The 22,934-nt window shown below is 39.1% G+C and overlaps 1 protein-coding gene across 1 annotated transcript in view; it reads left to right on the forward strand.

Moving 5' to 3' along the window:
- Positions 1 to 207: 207 nt before the first annotated feature.
- Positions 208 to 22,934, forward strand: part of CALCRL (calcitonin receptor like receptor) — a 66,271-nt gene continuing 43,544 nt past the window's right edge. The window contains exon 1 of the mRNA XM_082484196.1: positions 208 to 447. The gene's annotated coding sequence lies outside the window, so the exon portion shown is untranslated. The remainder of the gene's footprint in view (positions 448 to 22,934) is intronic.

Raw genomic sequence — 22,934 nt, forward strand, 5'->3', positions numbered from 1 at the left:
CGCGGGCGCAGGTGGCCACCGGCGGGACGCGGGCAGCTCCCGCCCGGGGATACCGGGGGCAGCCCCGGCTTCCCTGGGACACGCCGTCGGAGAACGAACCGTAACTTCAGGCGGGCGGGGTCGGGGTGATGTCACAGGAAGCTCTGATGTTTCGCTGCCGCCGCCGCCGCCGCTCCTCGGTCGCTCCCGCAGCATCTGACAGGCGCTGCCCGCAGCGGCGGCTCCGCTCCGCTGTGCTCCGCTCCTCTTCCTCTCCTTCTCTCCCCCTGCGGCCACCAGGCTCGGGAACTGGATTATACCCAGCGGGAGGAACGGGCTCTCGTAGGTCGTCGTCGCCGCCTTATTCGGCCGGGGAGGGAGGGAAGGCAACATCGCCTTTCTCGCCCTACTGAAGAGGGCAATTCGGGCTGATTTATCCGAAAACGTTCCCGCAGAAATCTCGGCGCGGTGAGTACCGATGAAGCCAGTTCCATTGTTTTCCCTAAGGACGCTATTTTTTGCGGCATCTGAACGCGTTTATAGTTACGCGTGTGTGTGTGCGCGCTCTTCACACTAACCTCAGCGTGCGGGATGGGATCCGCGGGGAGAAAGGGATATGGGAAAAGCTTCGTTTGTTTTTGGTGAGCTGAGCTGATTTTATAAACTGGTGTTGTTATAATATATCCTTGAGGAAGCAATCAACGATAAATTGGTAGAAAGGGAGATAAAAATACCCTAATCGGCGCTTAAAGGATTCTGTTTAAAACCTCCAATATTAGCTAACCAAATTTCTGTCTTTGCATCTGGAGAGAATTAGAGGCTCATTGGTTTGAAAAGAGTCCTTAAGACTAATTCAATACAACTGGAGCTCTTTCAAGAGAGGCTGAATTAGGTGATAAAGCGGTGCAGATTTTCTTACTGAGTATTCCTTTAATCTTATAGACGTTATTCTACCAGAAAGAGGTCGTACTTGAGTTATTTCATAATGAGGTTTCGAGTTGTAATTACACAACTAAAAAGATAAAGCTTCTGTTTTGTTTGGACTTTCTGTTTGCTTGAGAAAAAGTTAGCTCAAGTTTGAAGCTTGTCGTGTGCCGGGGTTGTTACTGTCTGAGATTTTTCCCACCAACGCCGACCTGATTTATTGAAAGGTAATTACCCACTGTTTCATTTCCTTGAGAAGCTATTGAACAGTGGGCAGAGTGTGATTCTGTGCCTTCCAGTATCAGTGGAGAGACAGTTAAGAGTCTTGCCACTTCTTCAGCTTTCCAAAGCAGATGCCACATCCTCTATTTTACAAATACAGTTGCATTACTGAGATTGCTACATCTAGTCTTTTGCCTTGTGTGTGTAAGGAACAGATCTGTAGAATCCGGAAAAGAAATCTTGTTTCTGGAGGATAGTTAAGAAATACCATAGGCTATAAATCACACTCGGATTTGATCTACAATGTGTGTTTGGTTTGGGTTGTTGGGTTTTTTTTTTTGCTCTTTACCTTAATAAACTTCTGCCTGATACCTTGTGGCCAGATTTCGCTGCTCTTACAATTGTACCAATGCAGAATCTTTCCAGTAGTATTGTGAATACTGGGGATCTTGTCATTAATTTGCAGTAATAATGCATATAACAGTCTAAACCCATTCAGGTCAGTGATACTAAAAGCCTGATTGTTGTGCTCTGAATCTGAGGTTCTTTCAGTGGATTGAAAGGAGACAGACTAGACGTGGATAAATATGAATAAGACCAGCTCTGAATCCATGTGTTTTCTTTTAAAGTATACCTGCTGTGATACTGTCCGAAATTGTCAATTAAAAATATGATCTATATTTTCACAGTATTGACTTTTGTAGTCTGCTTAAACTCTCATTGACTTCACCGCATATAGGAGCAATCCCAAAGTCTTTATCCGACTGAAAGTCTTCAGCACAAAAGGCACTTGGTGATACTAAATCAAACAAGGTGACGCTTCAGATAAAAAGTGTTCATGTTTTAACGATCAGTGCAGTAGGAACAACTGTCTTCAGAAGCATTTCAGCTAAACGATTTAGATTCGTATTTTATGCTCTTCTCAAGTAACTGGTTGAGCTTGCGGTGGGATGGCCCGCATAGGAAGTGCCAGGCATATATGTGTTTGCAGGTTTCATGCCACAATCTACATTACTTGGAGATTAAGCAAAGAGAGTGGCAGGATAGCAATGTAGAAGAGTGTGACTGCACTTTCTGGTGGACAAAACTAAGTACCTGAGCGTATAACGTGCACTGCAAGTTCGAGAATCGCATTATGTGTGTCCTGTCACCTTCAAATGTTACCGTACTCTGAATTCCTGATCAGCTGGAGTCTTGCTGTGCGTTAAGAAATGTAGTGATTGTCCCTTTGGATATGCTTTTCCTGATACAACACAACTGTTGAAATCCTGACCCACTGAGAGCCAGTGGGAATTTTTCCCCTGACTGTCAAAGGGCGGGATACTCCTAAATGCGAGTAGTATTCTGTTGAAGGAGTTGCACATACATCACCCATCCAGCCACTTACGTTCTGTGGTCTGCTGGCAGCTGTTTCTTGATAACTTCTGTAATTTTTTTGAACGCTCAAGTTGAAAACCACAAATCTGCATGTCTCGTTCTTGGTGACTAATGTCCCACCTGGCCCGCTCTGGGAAGGCAGGATTGTTCTGTGGGCTGGCTGGGGGTTGCAACCCAGATTTAGACTAGGATGCAATTAAGAACAAAACTGAGGGAAGAAAGCAGCTAATACATTTCCTTTGCCACCAATATAATTACTAACTTAGTTCTATATTCTGTGCGTTCGTCAGCTGCTCCCAACAGCGTTCCTAGGCTGTGCCAGAGCTGGGTAGGATTGGGCCCACAAGAGTTCATGAAATCATACGGATAAAAGATTCAAACCAGTCCGCGGTCATTTGGAAAAATACCACCATTGCTATCAATATGTTTTTAATAATAACATGTACACAGCGATGTTTAGGCGGTATATATCTAATCACTTCTATCGTAAATACCGAACATAACATAAGCTGTTCATGAAGTAATTTCTCCAGTGAGAAGTCCAAGTCTACAGTTAGGAAAACAAAATAGAATTTCTCTTTAAGAAGTTGTTCCCATCTGTTCCCAATGTGTTTACAGTGTTCTTGATCTGCTAGCAAAATTCCTTCTGTGCTTCGGATTAGCTGCCATTCCTATAGAGTGCGCACACAATATTGGCGTTACCTCAGTGTTACGGTCACCTCTGTTCTAAAAGCATTCGTAGCTATGTCATTGGCTTTCAGATGTAGTCGTTTCCTCGATTAAGCTTTACACTTATTGTCAAAAGCCTCTTAGTTGCTCGTGTAACTGTTCTGTTACTGGGAAATATTTTAAGTCTTTGGTGTAACAAATTGTCGGAGCTCTGGAATTAACTCGATACCACTGTGTCAAGGAAGGAATGAATACTTATATTACCAAAACAGATAGGAGTCGACAAACAAATTACTTTTAAGCAGTAAAATAAAGCTGGAAGTCTGTTTATAGATGTGTTTACATGTATTAGACATGCAATAATATATAAAATATGTTATTTCTATGTACATACATACGATATCTGTGAATCTGTATCATGCTGACTTTTATTATTCCAAATGTATCAACTAAAGAAAGAACATATACATTTTGAAAGAGACTTTCAAAGTCAATTAGTCTTAAACCTCACCCTTTGTTTAGAAAACCATGAGTCACGGGTGTCAATATTTTAAATTGCATACATTTGAATGTTATTTCCTTTTAATGTTTAAAAGAAAAAGGAGAAAGAGTTCCATGGGTGTTCACAACCCATTTTTTTTTTTGTTGTTTGTACTCACATTGGCAAGTCTGATGTTTTCAGTGCAATGCGTTTGCACAAAGAGCAGCAGAAATTAGCCTGTTACCTGTTATCTTAATGGGGACTCCCACAGCCAGTGCAGTACAATATAAGTTCTTATTAAATTTGTTTCCATTAGAGCATTTGTTTATAGCACTGCTTTTTTTTTTTTTTTTTTTTGGCCTATTTTTGAAGCTAGGCAAAACTGGAGGGCTAAACTTTCGCATTTTCAAAGTTTTTGTTTTCACAGTTATCTCTCATGCATATCTGTCTTAGTCTCCCAAGCTTGTTTATACTGTTTACATTTTCCCAGCAAAGTCATTCTTTTTCTGCCCTAGTTCTGTGCAAACACTTTCAATCATTGCTGCAGCGTATGCTGTCCAAAAGATCAGAAGTGATTTATTTAGAGTTGCTTTTCCTTGGAAAGATGCATTTCAAATGCCCTTAACTGAATGTAATGTGTTAAAAAAAGACTTTCCATGAGAAAGCAATGTGCTCACTTTAAAAAAAAGAAAAGAAAAGAAAATTTACATCAACTGATGTAAATATGCCTTTGTCTCTGAAGCTGTTACCTTCCGATATGGCATAGATGTCACCCAAGACTTTTCTGACAGTTTTGGCCACTATTAGACTGTAGCCGACCATTAAGGAACTGACTGAATTTTAGAAAATAAAACAATGTTGCATTTCTGGATTTATGCCTGATTCATGCAGGCCTTATTTAAAAAATATCCCCAACGTAGTTAGTGACAGAGTTTTGTTTGATGAAGCCCGTACCGGTTTGACTTCCCATATGAAACCAAGGACAATGACTGAAATACAGTGATTAGTGATTTTTTAAAAATTATTATTGTTTTCAAAGCAGCTACCTCACATACCATCAACTGTGTTTAGGATGAATATCTTTGTAGTTCCTAAAAAACTGTATCATCTTTTCAACATATTCTTTGATAATTCTGAGCTTGAAAACTGCACAACTTTGATGCCTGTGTGGGCATAAAGTGTTACTCTTTGTGTTACCATTTAGATTCCCCCCCCCCCCCCCATTACAGTGGTAAAATCTTGGAAATTAATTTTAATAAAATTTGTATTATTTTAATACTGGCAAAGCTGGTAGTGTTTCACTAAAATAAAGCAAAAGATGTGCCAAGAACATATTTGCTATACCAAAATAATTTGGTTTAGGCTTGAAAAATATTTTTCGTACTGATATTATCAGAAATTAATATAGTTTGTCTCCCAATGTTAGGCTCTATAATCCTTCCTAGATAGAAATTTGAAAATATGTGTTTTAGAAATGAATAAGACCTTTAGACATCATACTTCTTTCCTCTATGGTTGCGTCCATATATTTATTTATTGCCCTAAATGGAGCAAAAAATATCACACTGTACAACCTTTTATTACTAAAAGGGAACATTTTTGCAATCATTGTCCTGAAATGTTCTGTATAATGGGGTTATCTGCCCTTTTGTTTCTGTTAGTGAAATCCAGCAGGTGTCACTCTGGGGATTAAAGAAGGAGTATTTTGCAAACAGAGAAATTTACTTGGGAGATCAGATATAGAATTTGGGAGTATTTTTTCTAATACATTTTTCCATTTTTTTGACCATGCATCGCATTTTAATTTTTAAATTTCTTTTTTTTAATTATGTGATTTACTGGGTGTATCCATCTTTCTGTGTATCGCTTTGAACATGAAAACTGACACAGTAGTTAGTATTGGACTACACAATTAGAAGTTTTACTCACAGGTGTCAATTTTGAAACATGGAGAGCTAGGAGTCAGTTGTATGTTGCCTTTATGATATTAAAAAATGCCTTAGTCATCTTCTCTGGGAACCAAAATTATTCTTTCTCGTCAATGGAAACTCTAGTTGCACAAATAATGTGTTTTCAGTTATGATGAATTCAAGGAGGTGCTCTGCAGCAGGTTGCTGCAAGCGAACGTATTTATTTAAACAGTCTACGTATTGTTTTCTGTTTGATTTGGCTAAAATTGGCGTGTTAGGTGGCTACTTGTCCAAAGTTTCACCGTAAAAATATTTGGAGAAGAGAAACTTTTTCATGTTGCACTGGGTTGCTCGTACAAAACAGTCAATGCTGCGTATTTGGGGAAAAAAGAAAAAAGCCGTGTTTATTCTGCAAAGCGTTTCTTTAGGGAATAGTATAACAATGCGTTTGTTGCATTCTGGTGGATTTTGACATAAGTGTATAACTTCATATTCTGTGAATCCCATATTGCATTGAATCAGAGCATAGTTGTGAAAAACTTGTGGTTTTCTAGAGGGGATTCTCGTTTATTTCCCATACCATGGTAATGCCATCTTCTGCTGAAATAAATACCTCAGCGGGCAGCTTGGGAAGACAATCCACAAAACCAAGTCTCTTTTCAAATAGAAGGAAGTTGTTTTTTATAAATACACGCATACATATGTGTATTTTTAGGTATGCATAAATGCATTTTTTTTTTTTTGACACGTGTATATATGTATTTTACATATATATTTTAAAAATTCATCTTGTTATAGAGCTTGTAACCTCAGGCCACTTTAAACAATCCAGTTTCCTTTCTCTCGCGTCTTTCTCCTGGTTAAGCCCCCATCCTGTTCCGTTTTTTATTCTATTCAACTTCCTTTCCTGTGATGACTCTGAATGAGTCACTTTGCCAGGCATTAAGAATGTGGCTTGACAATATTTCCAAAAGCTTATCCTACGCTGGCTCATGCAGATGAAATTAACCTCTGCCTTATCCTTCCTCTCAAAGAGAAATGTCTGTCTTCACACATCTAGTTTCTTGGAAGGGGGGGGGAGGAGGTGTGAGAACCCTTTCCATAAATGACTATATATTGAAATTCACAGTCGTCTTCCTTGAAGAGGAACAACAGATGTGTGTACCGTAACAGAGTATCACAATCGGTAACCTTTTTAAGATTGATTTAGTATTCAGTCATGAAAAAGTTAGTTTAAACAAGTCCAGGAAAGCCAAAATTAAGGCTCTTTCCTGAGTGCTATTCAAGTACTCTCTGCATGGCCACCTTTCTGCATTCATTTTTTATTAAATGTGTTGTTTATTGCATCATAATGCATTGAAGGCCACCAGGATTGGGCTGCTTTTCTATGTCGCTAGCAGCAAGCGGAAAAAGCACGTGCTTAACACTAAATGGGCACTTAAACACAGAACTAAATTGTAGCCTTTCTTGCGGTTATGTGCATGCCAGTGTGGTGTGGTTTGGTTTTTTTTTTGTTGTTATTTTTTTCCTTCCCTCCCTCCCTCTGTTTTGGAAGGAGTGGGTAAAGAGGGATTTAAAAAAAAAAAAATAATAATTCTATTCTGTTAATCGTCTATGCGCATCAGAAAATAAAAGCATTTCTGCTGAAAACAAACAAGGAAAATTATAGTCCTAGAGAAGAGTAACTTTGGAAACCGATACGGAAATGAGAGTAAGAACTCCTATCAAGTTAAACTCTTCTATTGCATTGTTCTCCTTACCCCGCAGACCTGGGAAACCTCATACTCCATCAGTTTTCACTGAGGGAGACCTGAAAGGTTATATCCCTTCTGTCATTTTCTTCCTGTTATGTCATAAGTGTAATTAACATTGACACAAATTACACATCAGTGAGCAAAGTAGAAGTAGAAAATTTGTTCATTTCTATTTGCTATCACAATATAGGTTTTATATAAAACATGAGAAATAGGTGTAATTGGAAGATCAAACAATTGAGTCTGGAATGCAATCATTGAGTATTCGTTTATATCAATTTAAATTTATGTTTAGTTTCTCATACTGGAAATGCTTAATTTCTGATTAAAGGCGGTAATTTGAGCAGTCTTCAAATCTTGACAATGTCATTCTTAAGATTGATGCCGGAAGTCACAACACGGTCCTACAAGAGCCTTGTGTGTCCCCCCCCCCAGCATGCTGGATGCGCTGTCTCAGCATTTTCAGAGTTCCTAGGAAACTTGGTAGAAAAACATCATTCAGATGTTTTTAACCTTTTAGCGTGAACCACTGGGGTAGTTGCCAGGCCTAGGTCTTTTTTCTTTTGGGGTTTGGTTTTTTTTTTTCCTTCCCCCAATTATTTCAGAAGAGACTGTCCAAGTAGAGTTTCTTCTCTAGAGAAGATCCCCCGTCTAAAGACTATGCGTGCAATCCAAGGGTAGAATTCAGCCACTGTAGTTTAATTGGACGCTTTTTATTTAGAGCTACAGAGAGAAAATAGTCTGCTGACGTGCTAAGCTTTTCCTAGAGTCACATTACAGCCCAGTGAAGGACATGGCAGCAACTCAGGGTTTGTTGGAAGGATGGCAGGATACTTGCACCGTCTCTGCGGGGGCACTGGGGCACCAGAGCGTGTCAGGGTATCCTGCCCTCCGCAAGACTGCGCGTATACGGTTAGGGTGAAGTCAGCACCAAAAGAGCCCAGATTCGAAGCAGATTTTAGGGACCCATGGAAATAAGATTGCTAAATCAGCTTAGGCAAGGGGAGAAAAGATACTGCAGAAATACATTTTGTCCAATGACGACAGACTGGCATGACAGACAGTTATCTGTGATAACTCAGCTTCCTCAGGGAATGCACGTTTGCCAAACCAAAGTGTTCGAAAATAGCACTATACCATGCAGGAATGTGGGGATTCTTCAGCCAGAGGCTTGTTTTGATTTATTTTATTTTTACTACTATTTCTTTAGCCCTTCTGTTTCCTAGGTCTCCAAGCTTTTATATTTTTAAACATTTATGGCTTTTAAATAGGACAGTTGTCCAACTCCTCCTTCCTCGAGCACTAAGTAACAGTAAAATGATGAAGTCTGGTAGTAGGGAAGCAAGGAAGAGAAAGTGATGCAAGGAATGACAAACGCACAAAGAAAAAAAATAAATCTGAACCTCAAAATGTAGTTCCCATAGGAAAGTAAACTGTGAACAAATCAGTAAAAGGAACAATGTTGCCTTTAGCGTGACCTTCTAATTGCAGAGGCAAAGCTGAGCCGGGTATCCTGTGGTCAGTCAAAAGCCATTTCTTTACATCGATACCCACTTGATAAACAGAAAGATTCTTTTAGACGGTGAGAAATCTGTATTTGGAGTTATGCGTATGACATGAATTCACAGCAGGGTTGCTAAATTAATTGTCTGTTTGGCAAGAATTTGGCAAGAAAAGCAGACGCTGGGTTTCAGTGCATGATCTAGTTAAGACACCAGCAACTGCGGTGATCAGTTAGCTCCTCGCTTTTCGTACCGAGTGAAGGTGAAACAGCCAGTTGTCACACACGGAAGATGCTTAGTACCACATCTTTTCTTCATCTATGCAAGGGAAGGATTCTTCCTATTTCTGCTACCACGCTGACTTTAAATGCACTGGCTACGAGACGCCATGATCTCTCAGAATTTAAACCCACGATTTGCCTTTTTCATTCCCGTTCTATTTGTTGCCCTTCATAGGTCAAATGATTCTCCCCTCTTCTCAGTGTTTACCAATCCTTCAGGCATTTCTAGGTAAATATTTTTATTTGCCTTATTCAAGTTATGCAAAGGCGTGGGGTTGTTTTGTAAGGCTCCACATCCCGTTAATAGCACACTCCAAACTCCGCTTAGCGCGCCAGGGTCTTTTTCTCACCTCTGTTATGTGCCGTGATTTGTGCACGTGCAGTCCCACATTACATTGGTTCCTTTGCTGCCACGCATCCGCTATTAAAAAAAAATTGCTGAATGAGAGTAATAGAGAGGAACAATGGGCTATTACAGGATGTTCAAGACGGGGTCATTACAGTATATTTTCTTGTGCAATCCTGTTATGAACAAGCTTCACATTTGCCAGCTTGCGTCCTTTGTCAGCACCCTATTATTAGTGTTGTAAGGCTATGAACTGCCCGTTTTCTAACAAAGTTCAATTTGATGCAGTACAAGTTTTATCCAATTGCTCTGTGGAAAGCTGATTTTCAATATTTGTAATAAATTCGTATATTTTGTAAGTAAGCAGCATTTATTGATCATCATTTATACTAAGAAAAAAAGCGTCCTGGTTTGGGAGGTGGGGGAGAGCATCTCTCGCTTGCCCCAGTGGCTAGTCCGGCCCAAACCGTGACTAAAATCCAGGAAATTTTTCACTATCAAACTGCAAATTAGCTCTAGTGTACTTAGCAAAATAAAATCACAGAAGCTTGTGACGGACTGTTGAATTTGAAAGTCCAGAAAGGTAATTTAAAAAAAAAAAAATTTGCTTTTGAACTTTGAAAAGAAAACAGCTTATTTGCAGTGCTGCTTTTTGACATACAGGGCATTTTTTCCATCATTGCCAACACTTGGAGTCTAAAGGGTTGGTGTGATCTAAAAGGTGAAAATAAGAAGCAGGACCTAGTAGGCATTTGAAGCGACTGTGGATTGTTTCTGTGATGTGTGATTAAATTAGCAATTCTCTAGCTGAAAGAGACTCGCTAATGGGCACAGTTGCAAACATTCAGGAAAGTTTCCAGCCAATGTGAAATTAAGAGTTCAAGCAAGAGGATCCAGTCAAATTTGGGAAGACGTGAATTTGGGACTGGGATCCAGGGATTAGTAGAGTAGACCAGAAACCAGTCCACAGGGATTTGGGATGCTGATGAAAACTGCATATGTTTTCAGCATTGTCTGAAAAATGTCTCAATCTGTAATCAAGACACATAATTTTCTTAGATGTGAAAATGGTCTTGTTTGTGTTCTTGGAATAAACACAGCCTCATTTGGAATACTGGGCTATATTTGTGCAACAGAGTCTGAGCAATGGAAAACTAAGGGTACTGTAGGTCAGTATTGAGGTTAGCAGAACTGCGAGGGGGAAGTCTGGCAGCAGAATATCCTACGGCGCGTCTCAGCGCTGCCTTCTTTTGTAGGCAAGGACAAAGGGGGGGGGGGGGGGGGGGGGAGGAATCGGCCACTACAGGAACATACGTGTGAGTCTGGTTCTTCCAGAATAAGAAACATATTAACAGACATGAGGTGTCACTGGATGAGGTTTGAATTAATGCTACTCATCAAAAGCTTTTCCAAACTGGACAGCTTTTGTCCAGTGTGACAAATGGCTCATTAGAAGTGTTAGAGACCAACTGTTTTTCCTCAGCTCTCTGACTCCCTTTGGCTTTTGAGTCTTCAAGCACACGAAACCCTTGAAGTCACAAGTCGTGTACTTACACAGTTCCACATACTTAGTGACCGGCAAGAAAATATTGAAGAGAAAGTATGTTTTGGAGAAAATGTCTTTTGTCCACTGGGTCAACACTACTACTCCTTTTGAAAGGTGAGACATAGAGGGTGCTCAGTAATCATTTACCGCACCTAATGTTATTTGTATCCTTTTAACAAAGAATATTAATGTATTGCTTGGTATAGGAAGGGGTGTGTGCACCGCTTGACGTAAAAATAAAGCAACTAATTAATGCAAATCAACAGTACTTCTTCTAGATTAGCTACAGCACAATAGTTAATGTATTCCTCCTAAAATGCCACGCGATCTTATGTGCATGTATGTAAGCAGGTTTTTTAAAATGAAAAGGCTCCAAGAAATACCTGTGGATTTCCAGAATCCATTTGTAACTTTTTAAAGCAAATACTTAAATGCTTAGAGCACTGAACATGTCAAAAGGATTACATGTGGGGATTTTTAGATCAGCTGGGTTTTCTTAGAGGGTGACCATTCGAAAGAGCACCAGGCTTCTTGGGTGTATGTCATGTCAGGAAAGGGACCACAAATATGGCTAAAAATGATTTCTGTTGGGATTCCAATGAGGTAACCTGCAACTGATTGCTGAAAATCTCTCTCTTGACTCTCTCAAGAGAGCGATTGTAAGCATACTCTAGTAGAAAATAAATTAGTTCCAGTCCCATAGAGGAGGACGAACTGAGCTTGTCACAGACAGACAGTTGTTTCCTGACATTGGGCACTCGGTTAACAACTTCCAGTGTTTGAAGATGTCACAGGTCGTATGGATTCTGTGTGTTTGTGGCCCTTTGGGCTTAACAGGAAGGTCACCAAGTTATCAAGCAACTGCTGTCTGTTTGAAGAGATTCAACTGCCTTTCCTGCCCTGCTGTTAGAGAACTTCAGCTTTCAAAGAGAAAACACTGCTGCTCCTGTGAATTTGCTAGTACCTAGACCTTGTTTTCTGGCTAAAAACAGAAAAGAAAAAAAAAAAAAAAAAGAAGTGTAATTCTTTTAATTCTCATTTCCTTTGTGTTCCATCTGATCCTATTGACTCTCTTTTCATCTAGTGTAATCTCTGTGGAGCAACCAAATATATCTTTGCTCCATTTCTTTTTCTGTGCTCTTGGAGCCTTGGACTGCTGCCTTTCCAAAGCTGTCTGTATCCCTCAATCTTTAGGAAAAGTATTGCCACTTCCCTGCAACCCTCTGGAAGAACGTACTGTGTTTTCCACATATAACCAGAGAGTATATGTTGTGGTAAAGCATAGACTAATCCTTGCTCACCAAACCTATATGGGTAATAGAAAGGGTGGCTGAGCCGGAAACCTTCCCCCAGTAGACCTTTTGACTTTACCCTGATTGCATGAGAGCACAGTTATCAGAAGACCTCTTTCTAACTTGCATCTCTTTCAAAGAAGCACGAGATAAAAATGGAAATTCTAGTTATGTCATCATTTGCAGGAATGTCACTACCTCTATTTTTGCAGCCAGAGTTAAGGTATATCTAACATAAAATCAGAGTTGTTGAGGTGGGTTTTTTTCTTCCTAAAGGTAGCAAGCATGTTATCATTGCTACTCGTAGAAGATCCCTTTTTTCACAGTCTTTCAATGAATTAACTATTTTCCTTGTTTTGCGTAAGGAAGGTAACCTTTGTAACATCCTGTTTTATTTACCAGCCATATCTGTAAGCTCCAGGAATCCTGTGGGCGAAGTCACAACACAGTGCTCAAGAAAGGCAGAAATCCTTGACCTTTATTAGAAAACCATTTAGGAACAAGTTGAATAAAGCTGTGACTCCTGTCAGGTGCTTGTTTTAAATAGCACCAACGAATACTTTTTCCAACTAGAAAAGGGTGAAGTGATTCAAATGAAATCACAGTTCCTTTGTGTCTTCCCCAAAGTTCAGGCTGTACCATATTGTGCATTGATGAAGAACAGGGAGAGAGAGTTTATTACTGATTGCTTTCTCTTTAAAGTTCACACGTCTCTGCAGTTCCTACTCTTTTGCTGGAGCTGGAATCAAAGTACCAAAATACTATGGAAAAAGGCTGCTCTTGCATTATTTCTGGCAGGCTTTTAACCTGGGAGTATCTAAAGTATCATCAGAAAGCCTGTTCTCACGAGATTCCTGTCCAAATTTCCAGACCAACAAATCTGGAACATCATCCAAAGAATTGTAGAAACTTATACTGTCACACATTACAGCAGAGCTTGTGGCTGAGGTTTTTTGTTTTGTTTTGTTTGGGTTTTTCAGTTGGGTTTTTTTGGGGGGAGGGGGGCAGTGTTTTGGGGTTGGGGTTTTTTTTGGTTGCAATTCTTCCCTTATACTTTTTACATAAAGATTTTTCCATAATTTTAGCTCTTTTCTATTCTTTCACTCGTCTTCTCAGCTGTGTGAGAACTTCCTTTGTCCCTTTCCCTCATTAATGATTTTTTATTCAGATTAATCATTCTCCATTCTCTTAGAAATAAATGTCATTTTTTTTTTTATGAACAACAGCCCGTTAAAGTGGAGGATGATGAGAATTTTGCAGAAGGAACTATAGTACCTGTTCATACTCATTTTCTAATTATGATTGTATCAGTCTTGAAGATTAACCCAAGTTAGTGGGTGGATATTATTTAAGGAAAAGTTTTTTCTGTGCTTAGTTTCAGGTGGATTTAATAATGAGTTTGCATGCTATTGCTATCTCAAATTTTCTTACTAACAAATCTTTGTTAGACATAAATGTTTCCTAGTTTTAGACAAATTTGACTACTTCCTTCACATATTACTCTAGAAGCACAATAGATGCAAAAGTAATTCTGGAAAAGCTCTGTACTTAAGCAGTGGCCACCGCGAGCAAACAGCTCGTTTGCTAGGCAGTGTAGGTGATGCAGTTGTCGGTGCTATTGCTGCGCTAGTGTTCATCAGTAATTAATTCCATTGCTTGAACAAGAGCACTCAGAGACCATGTTATCATTCTAGCAGAGTCCTGCCAAGCAGCTGGTGCTGTTTCTTGTTTTTGTTTTTTTTCTCAGGGAAGTAGGATTGAGCTCACTGGAAATGTTTCTCATCTTTCACTGATATAAATCGGTAAACATAATCATTCAAAGAAAAACACATTTGACATACATTACCTATATGGACAAATATATATTACGCAGCGGTGACCCCTGTTTATGGTTCCTTGATTCTATAATAGGTAAACTAGTTAGATATGTGTGGTTTAAATTTTATTTATGACATCAGCATCCGTATTCTCCTAAAATACAGTTTGATGATCACATAAGCTTAAATTAATTTATCTTTTAGCAGGAAAAACTCTCTATCTGTGTGATGAAAGTGAAGGAAAAACATTGGTCAGCACAACGTGTGACTACAGAATGTATTAGGGTATTCTTTTAGAATTTATCATTATTTAGTTACACGTATTTTTCCTGGGGAAAATGTACTTCTCTAGCTCCTGTGTATTGCTACAGCTGCTCTGAGGAAATATTTGCATATAGGAATAATGTTCATAAGATTCCTCTATTAGGTGAGAGACTTCTGAAAATATATTCAGTGTGAATAAGGAGGGGAAAATCCATCTTTTGATAGACTTTCCGTTTTTTTTTGCACTGAACAGACCTGTGCTAGCATCTTTTAATCACCCTCAGTTCAGCAAACATTAGAGTTTCAAAATTCTACTTATTAGATAAATTATTGTGCCTGTGTGCACTCTGTTAATAATATGGAGGAACTGGCTTGCGCTTGGAAGAACATTAAGTATACAGAAGGCTCCATGGCTCATCCAACTATGCTGCTACTTATTTGATGAATTGAATTTGTTCATCAGTTCCCGATCCTCAGGCTTCAGCCTCAGCACCCTCCCACCCCACCTAGTATAAATTCGTACAGATTTTTTCTGTCCACACAATGTGCAGAACTGCTGCAGTAAAAACAGCATAATGGAAAGCAGGTGCCTCCAAAATAAGTCAGACTTGCTACTAACAGTCTGTTCTCAAGTCTGAGATGGTTTAGGTATGTGCTTATATTTGCTGATAAACTTGCTTTTGTTTTCTTTCGCTCTTAATTTGCGAATTGGCTATTGCACCTACCTCAGTAAGTAGCTTAGTTTTTACCAATTTTAAGTGGCTATTGGATAACTTTTTACAACACAAGGACCAGAAATTTTCTGGCTTAAGCAATGTCAAGGTGCTTGATGGTCTATATGTAATCATACCATATATCCGTACCGTATTCTATAGATATTTGTACCTTGCAACTGTAGCAGTAGCTTGAGAAATATTGTAAAACTGACAAACATGCCAAGTCTACAGTAAACTGAAGAAAATGTGCAAGTTTGTTTACACGGACTGGGACGGAGGTCTCTTTTTCCCACCGTCACCTTTCCTCCAATCCTGATGATTTTTTTTCTTAAGTTTTTAAAGGTTTGGCTCCACAACAAATTGCTCATAAGACCAATTAATGTTGTTGTGGAAACAGATGGTTTTGATTTGTTAGCAGTGACATGTTGTTTTCAGGGATCGGAATATCACAGGGATATTACATTTTTGTAATGCAACTCATGCTTTTCGTATATTTTAGAATACTTAATGCTGTTTCACAGGTACAATTGCACTGGAATCTTCACACTCAAAATGGAGGATGTGCCATCTTGAATCAGATGTAGGCCAGTGAGCTTTAGTATCCTTCTTTTGACTTCTGTCTGCACCTTGCGCACAGTGTTTCCTGAAATGAAAAAAAACGTAGGCATCACCTTAAGAAACGGAATTTATTTCTGCAATGTTTTGCATTAAGAAAATATTATTTCTCCTTGATGATGTTGGGAGCTTACTTATTACTCTGAAACTCAATGCATCTTTATCCAACTACAAATTTAGCTAACAAAGGTAGTATAATATTATCCAGAGTTTTTAAAAAAAAGCCACTGACTGAAAGCAGTTGAATGAAAGATGTTTAGTGTTTATGCAGGCTATATGCTGGGCTATATAAAGTAACACAGTATTTTTATAATTATCAGCCATTAATTGTGTTGACTTCCTTCTCCGTCTAGAATTAGCACAGAAAGGAAGGCATGCTTGTGTTTTGTTTAAAGCTTTGATCAACAACAGCTCCCTAACTTACTTTCTTGCTCTTCTAAAGTTTATTTACTCCTAAATGGCATTTGCCATGGTGACAAAATTCACGTTCGCCAGCTAGGCAGTACGCTTGTTAAGACTACAACTACAGTTCTCCAAGAACGGTAGTGAAACGTGTGTACAAAGACCATTTGAGCAGCCGGCGTTATTGAGGACGGGATTAGTTCTCACCAGCTACTCTGATCTTGCTCCTTCCCGCATCAATGTGAGAAGAGGTTTAATAAAGTAAGCGTGAAGCATTCTGCATTTTAATAATTTCGGATGCCCTCAACATGGTAGCTACATTTCAATGACTGTTTTCTGTCATGATGGCATAAGAGCCAGCGGAGCATGGAGAGGAATAAAAGAAATATAATCACGGTTCCTGTAATGAAGATGATTTTCAGGGAAGAGTCGTGATAACACCCAGGCTTCTCCTGGGCTGAGAGAGCTGACAAGCCACAGAAACGCTTACGGGGAGTAACGCTCAAGAAATGACATTGAGCAGTGGATTCACAATGTCTAATCAAGCTGTGAGAGGTGAATTAGCACAGGGAGAATGATAAATGTGTGAAGACTCAGTTTTGTAGTTGTCTCAACAAGTCTGTCTCTGCAGTTAAATCAAAAGACCCCTATCAAAATTAACTGTCGGATGTACCAAAAAATGACAGGACTTACAAACAGGTTTTCACAGTTCTAAACAGCTCTTAGCTCTAACAGTTGCATGGGAGATGAATTTTGTCAAAAAGACTTGCCTTTAGAAATTGCCTTTAGAAACGTTTATAACTTAAGCAGTTCTGCTTTCTTACTTCCATGGCTTTTAGCACAAACAAGAAAGAGAAATAATGTGCAGATAACAGTGAAAGTTATTGAAGCAGTGCATCCCTTGCACATAAATGCAGCTAATGCCACAGAAGCACGTCTCTGAAGAATAAAAATCTGAAATCCGTAGCTCAGATAATAGCTTTCTACACTAATTCCTTAGTTATCCCTATGGGACGTGGTAGATACAGCTAGGATGAGGAATGCTAACGAAGCTTAGGATATAGCAGCAAGTACGTCATAACAACTTTTGCCAAGAAACTAATCCAGTCCTACAGTGATCAGCTCCACCTATGTCACAGTCCTGTAGGAGAGAAAGGATGTTGCTTAAAGAAGCGCACTTGAGCTATTTTGTGGTAGAAAAGAGTGGAGACACACAGGTTTTCAATGACAATTTAATATAAACTGGGTGTTTTCTTTTTTAATTTTGGTTTGGCTTTGGATATTTATTTTTTTGCCTTGACGCCTAGAACGGGTTATCATAAAGAAAATCCCGTATTATACTGGTCAGATGTGAAACACAAATGATAGGAAAATGAAGTATGGAAGAGACTTTTCACAGCCTAATTTTTTATTCTCAAGAAATACATTAGAATTACACAGTGAAGCTTCCAAAGCTGACTACCTGACTATATTGAGAAATAAAAAAAGAATTCAAAATCATGGTTTGATTTTTATTGAGTGGAAACCTATTACTTAGAGGGAAGCATCTTTTATAAATAAAACACTTTTAATAGTTAAAATACAATTATATGAAGGCTCCATAAGCACACAGTGCGGTAATGAGTGATGTTCATAACACAATTCACACAGTTTTGGCTGTTGGAAGCTGTATTGTTAGGCTGCTGGCTGGGACTCAGGATATCCCTTACTGCTTTCAAAAAATCTCTTGGGCCCTTAATTTCCAGCTGAACAGTCACCAGAGGTCTGTGGAAGAGACCTTGAGCAAAACTTAGACCGAATACAGCAATGCGGATGCATATTTTCTTTTTCTTTTTTTTTTTTCTTTTTTAATGCTAGATATTCTTGGTCCTTTCAGCTCTTACTTATGTGGTGAAAATACTTTATCTGAGAGAACTTGCAAATTGTTCTATCTAGATTTACAGCCTGGTCTTATTTCAGCAAAGTACGGCACTTCTCCTTGAATATCTGTTTCTTCATCAAATATTGTGTCTACAAAGATACATTTCTTTTGAGCTGTTTCGGGAAGCAGAGAAGGGCGCTGGTGTACTGCTTTTACGAGATTGTGCCTTCAGAGGTGCCGTTTTTAGGACTGTTTGGCAAAGCCCAGCAGTCTCAATTACAATCACAGGCGCAAGCGTCTAAACCCAACAGATAATGATACTTAAGTAAAAATAATCTTTGTTGTGAAAGGATACCACCCTTCCCTCCATCTCCTCTCTGTACTTCAAGATCATTTGAATCTTTTGATCACTTCAACTCTGTGAGGAGCTGTTTCCTGCAAAAATGGTTCCATATTTCTGCGTTTGTCCGTGTTTCTGGTATACATTGTTTTTAAAAAAGCCTATGTAAACAGGACAAATTAAACACAGCCTACAAGTACTCATCTGCCCTAGTGACTGTAATAGATTACAGTTGCTGGAAAACTGCACAAGTTGCGTTTGCAACATTCCTCCAGCTGTCTTCTGGATTCTGACAACGATGCCGTGACGATATTTCAGCTTTTTGTTGGGTTCTCACCCAAACTTTTCATAGTGCTCTTCTGACCCTTATTGGGCTTTATCTGAAAATTTTACTTACCAATTTGCTCTTTCTTTGCAGTCTTTGGAGGTGGTTCAAGTCTTTAAGCGTGACCCTCTTTTCACACGACATTTGACGAGTTTGATTCTACTCTGGGCAAGTCATGACTTACTGATTTTAGTCAAACTGCTAGGAAACCCCAAACACAAACAGGCCCTGTATTTTTTATTCTTCATCACATTTGCATTTTGCTTTTGGTATGTTTCCTTTTGTTCTTCCTGTTCCTTCAGCTAAGCTGTTTCTAGGGAAGCCATTAATAAGGTGGTTACCCAGTGGGAAGGCATCTGCTGCTGCCTGGGAACTCCACCAGGCCTGGGCTGCCTCCATGCAGGATGCCCCAGAGGCTCTGGGACCAGGTTTGGCACCTCAAAGGGCACCTCTGTGGGCAAGCGAACTTAGCCCTTGGTCTAGCTATCTCTCATTACCTGTACATGTGAGGAATAGCGTTGGCAAGATGCAGGATGTACGTAGCTACATCTGCGTGTTTGCGGATCGCAACCATCGTATAAATGGAGTTAATACTAGGGACTGATAATGCAACCAGCAGTTTGTAGAAGAATCAAAATGAGAGGCTGTGGTTTGATTTCTAATGCTTTGGAACTTTCTGCAATATTCCTCTGTGGTGTTCACCTTTCGCTATTGTAAAAGATCAATTAAAAATGAAAGCATTATCATGATTAGCTAGGCAGGTCCGTTTCCACTGTACCAGCACGTGTTGTGAATGTCCCCGGGGTATTTTTTGGACAGTAAAATTGCTAATGGTGCTGGTACTTGAAAAGCTATAATTAGCTTCTGAAGTTAACACCCTTTCAGTTCTATTGTTCTGTTTTGAGTGCAGAGATTTGAGAAATCCTTGGTGTATTGCGACCACTATGAATAAATTTCCCAACTAAAAGGACTGTAGAATTGTTCAAAATCACCGTTAGTCTGAGAGAGTGCTTCAGAATCTAAATAAAGACTTGAATCTTATATCGGCAGCTTTTTAAAATTGATATTCAGCGATGGTAATTATCAGATACTAGTTTCTGAATCTCCTGTGGTGTAACAAGGCTATCTGGCTCTTACATGTATTTTACCTACTGTTTTTATGTAAGTTGTATTCTATTTTACATTGTAATATTTTTCACATTTTTAACCTAGAAATGTGTTCTCTTTCAAGTAATAATAATTTTCTTATGGTTCCTCTCCTTTCCTAATATTCTTGTCCTCTGGCACCTGTTTAACAGGTCAGACTACTTCTTCACTGTAGTTCTTTCTGGCACTGTAATTGTATAATTTATAATAATAGTAATGCGACAATGAGTTTGGCTGCTGTCACCAGGTGATCAATTTAAAAATCAAGAAGTATTTAAAACCGAATGTTTTTCAGGTGGGTTTATTTTATCTGGGTTTCTGTAGAGGTGCATTCAGGATTGTCATCGGTCACGATGGCTTGATTGACAGCTGTGATTCCTTTGTGATCATGTGTCTAGGAATAGATTTCTAATTCCTCTTAGGGCTTTATGGGAGAAATGAAGAATCATGGAAATCAACGTGACTGATTGCCAGATTGTTAAAATCGGGTATTTAAGTCACCATTATTAATGCCTGTATATTGCAGGTGACTGTTGCTTCGTGGGGAACGTAGCACTAGTGTTTCATTACACTTTACTACAAAGTAGGTAGTCTTGAGTATCAGTTTGAAAATTGCAAGTTGTACACAATGTGAAGGAATATTTCTTTGGTTATTGGAGCAAATTGTGGAAGTCACGATAAAGATGGCTGAAAAAAACTGTCATCCACAATGCTATTCTATGCAATTCAATCTGTAGGGTGAGTGCTTGGAGTGGGTAGCAAGAGATTAGAAAGGAACAGAGCTGGGCTCAGGAGGTCGCTTTAGGTAATGGTTTTACCTTCACTTCACTCTAGGAGTGAAGGGGTGGAGGAGCCTGCTTCGTGTCTCTTAGGTGCAAAGAGAACATTAAGGTAAGAGTTAGTCAAGTAATTCTTAATACTGGGAATTTCTTGTGGGAGATGTTGCTTTAACCTCTGCATCTGAAGTGTCCCTAGCGATACCACAGGCAGTAATGTCCAAACCATAACCTGAGAACAATTTTTGGTCTAAGACCATCTTACAGAGAGGTAAGTACAGTTACAGATGAAAAGCTGGTGTGGAAAATAAATGACTGATAATTTATTAGCAGAAATATTGGGTTATATTTTCCTGACTTTTCATTTTTCTGGGTTTTCTCTTACTTAGCCCAAGGGCTTTTACTCTCCTTTTGCAGTCCCTTTGATGCCAGTTCCTACAGATATGCATGGTAAATCCATTGTCAATTGCTGAGTAGGTATTTAAACCTCAGACGTGATGCAACAGTGCAGCGTGGTGATGGGCAAGTCGCTTAAATTCTGTCTAGTTTCTTTTCTCGAACACATCAGGGGGTTTATTCTTTTTATCCTTCAAAATTTATCCGCAGGTTTTGGTAGGCCTCTCAAAAACTGTAAATCAAAGCAGACTGATTCTAAATACTACACGTCTCACTGCTATTCTCTCCTACAGAGAATGAAAATTATATCTGTATTAGCAGTTAAAAGACACTTAGATTCTCAGGACTGTCTGTCAGCCATTAAGCTGGTTAAAGTACCTCTCACATTAGGTATGTTCTTAAGACTCAGATATTGCTTAAGGATTCCTTCACAAAACCCCTACGAAAGATAGAAGCTGATTCGCAAGTCTTAGATTCAGGATCAATGTTTTTAATTATCTTACTCTCATCTTCCCTTTACGTTCTTTCTTGGTGCTTCTCTGTGATCTTAAAGAAAAAAATATATTGAAGGGTGGTTTTGAATTTGTTTTGGGGTTTAGAACTGAGCCTGGTTACTTCCTGGTGTAATCATTCTACATTTGGGAGCACTATATATTTTCAGTAGCTGATTTGGCTCCCACGTTTGGATTAGTCTGAGTTTCCCATCAGTTTGGTAGTCTGATTTTCAACAGATGTTTTAGGGTCATCTTCCTTGTAATGTCTGACCCCCAGAGATGACCAGCCAACTGGGGTTCAGAGTTCAGATCTCTGGGTGATGACCACTTCAGATTTAAAGTTCTCTGTTCCTTAAAAACACTCATCAAAGGTTTATTTCTCTTCTCCACAGCCATGTAAAGTGGTGTAATGAGACAGTCTGAGGATCAATGATGACTTCAACGTTAAAAGTTGTTTTCTAGCAACAATACGAGAATGAATTCACGTAGTCTGGTGGTTGCAACTGATGCTTACTGATATCTCAACATCTTACAGAATTCGTATCTGGGAGACAATGTCTTTTAGAATAGGACAAACCAAATATAGGTAAAGTTGTCAGTGTGACTTTTGACCAGGGCCTGTACCTAATCCATTTTATGCTTTGCTTAGACAAAGCAAAAAGTACTTTGCTTCCTAGTCTATAAAATATTTATGTGATATCCAGAATAATTAATGCTGTCATTAAAATGCCACTAGTTTTGGAATGACGTGCAACAACTGTTTAGCAGTGCACCGTCAGTAAAAATTTGGGATGCTGCAAAACAAAGTGAAGAATAAAGGTGATTTTGTGATATTATTTTTTTTTGTGCACTATTCTCATCATTGAGCAGTTATAAAATATACTAGTGCAGCAGTTGTTTTCTAATACTCTCCTGAGAAAGAGAAATATATTTACTGGGTGGGGGAAGGAACCAACCAGGTTTTACTCCTACAAATTTCTATTTCTTTTGAGAAACCTGGAGATGTTAGGCCAATGAGAAGTTATCCCATGAAATATCACCTATTCTTTGTGTGGTGTCCACCTGTAGCAATAGCTAAACATTTTTATTTCTATAAAATTACTGACAGGGTCAGTAAGACACGTACCTGTTATGGAACTCATTTGCCGGCAAACTTGCATCCAGTTAAGAATTAGTACAGAAATTTCATGTCTGCTCTTGACCCAGCTCACCGATAAAGCATGTGATAGTTCCTTTGGGAAAAGAAAGATGGCTGCTCTTACAGCTTCAGAAGAGAACGGAGTTTTCTCTCCACCATATATGCTGATTAATTCAGAATACCACATTGATTAATTCAGAATACCACAATACAAAACATTGCTGTGTTTCAGCAAATATCCTGCTCTATCAACAGCAAGAGGAAGGCAATGCAGGAGAAATCTGGATTTCACCAAAGGAAGCTTGGCATAAGCTGCCTCGATAGAAATACATGCAGATTTTCTGTTTGTTTGTTTCTGAAT

The sequence above is a fragment of the Vanellus vanellus genome (assembly GCF_965231255.1).
Source record: "Vanellus vanellus genome assembly, chromosome: 5".
NCBI lineage: Eukaryota > Metazoa > Chordata > Aves > Charadriiformes > Charadriidae > Vanellus > Vanellus vanellus.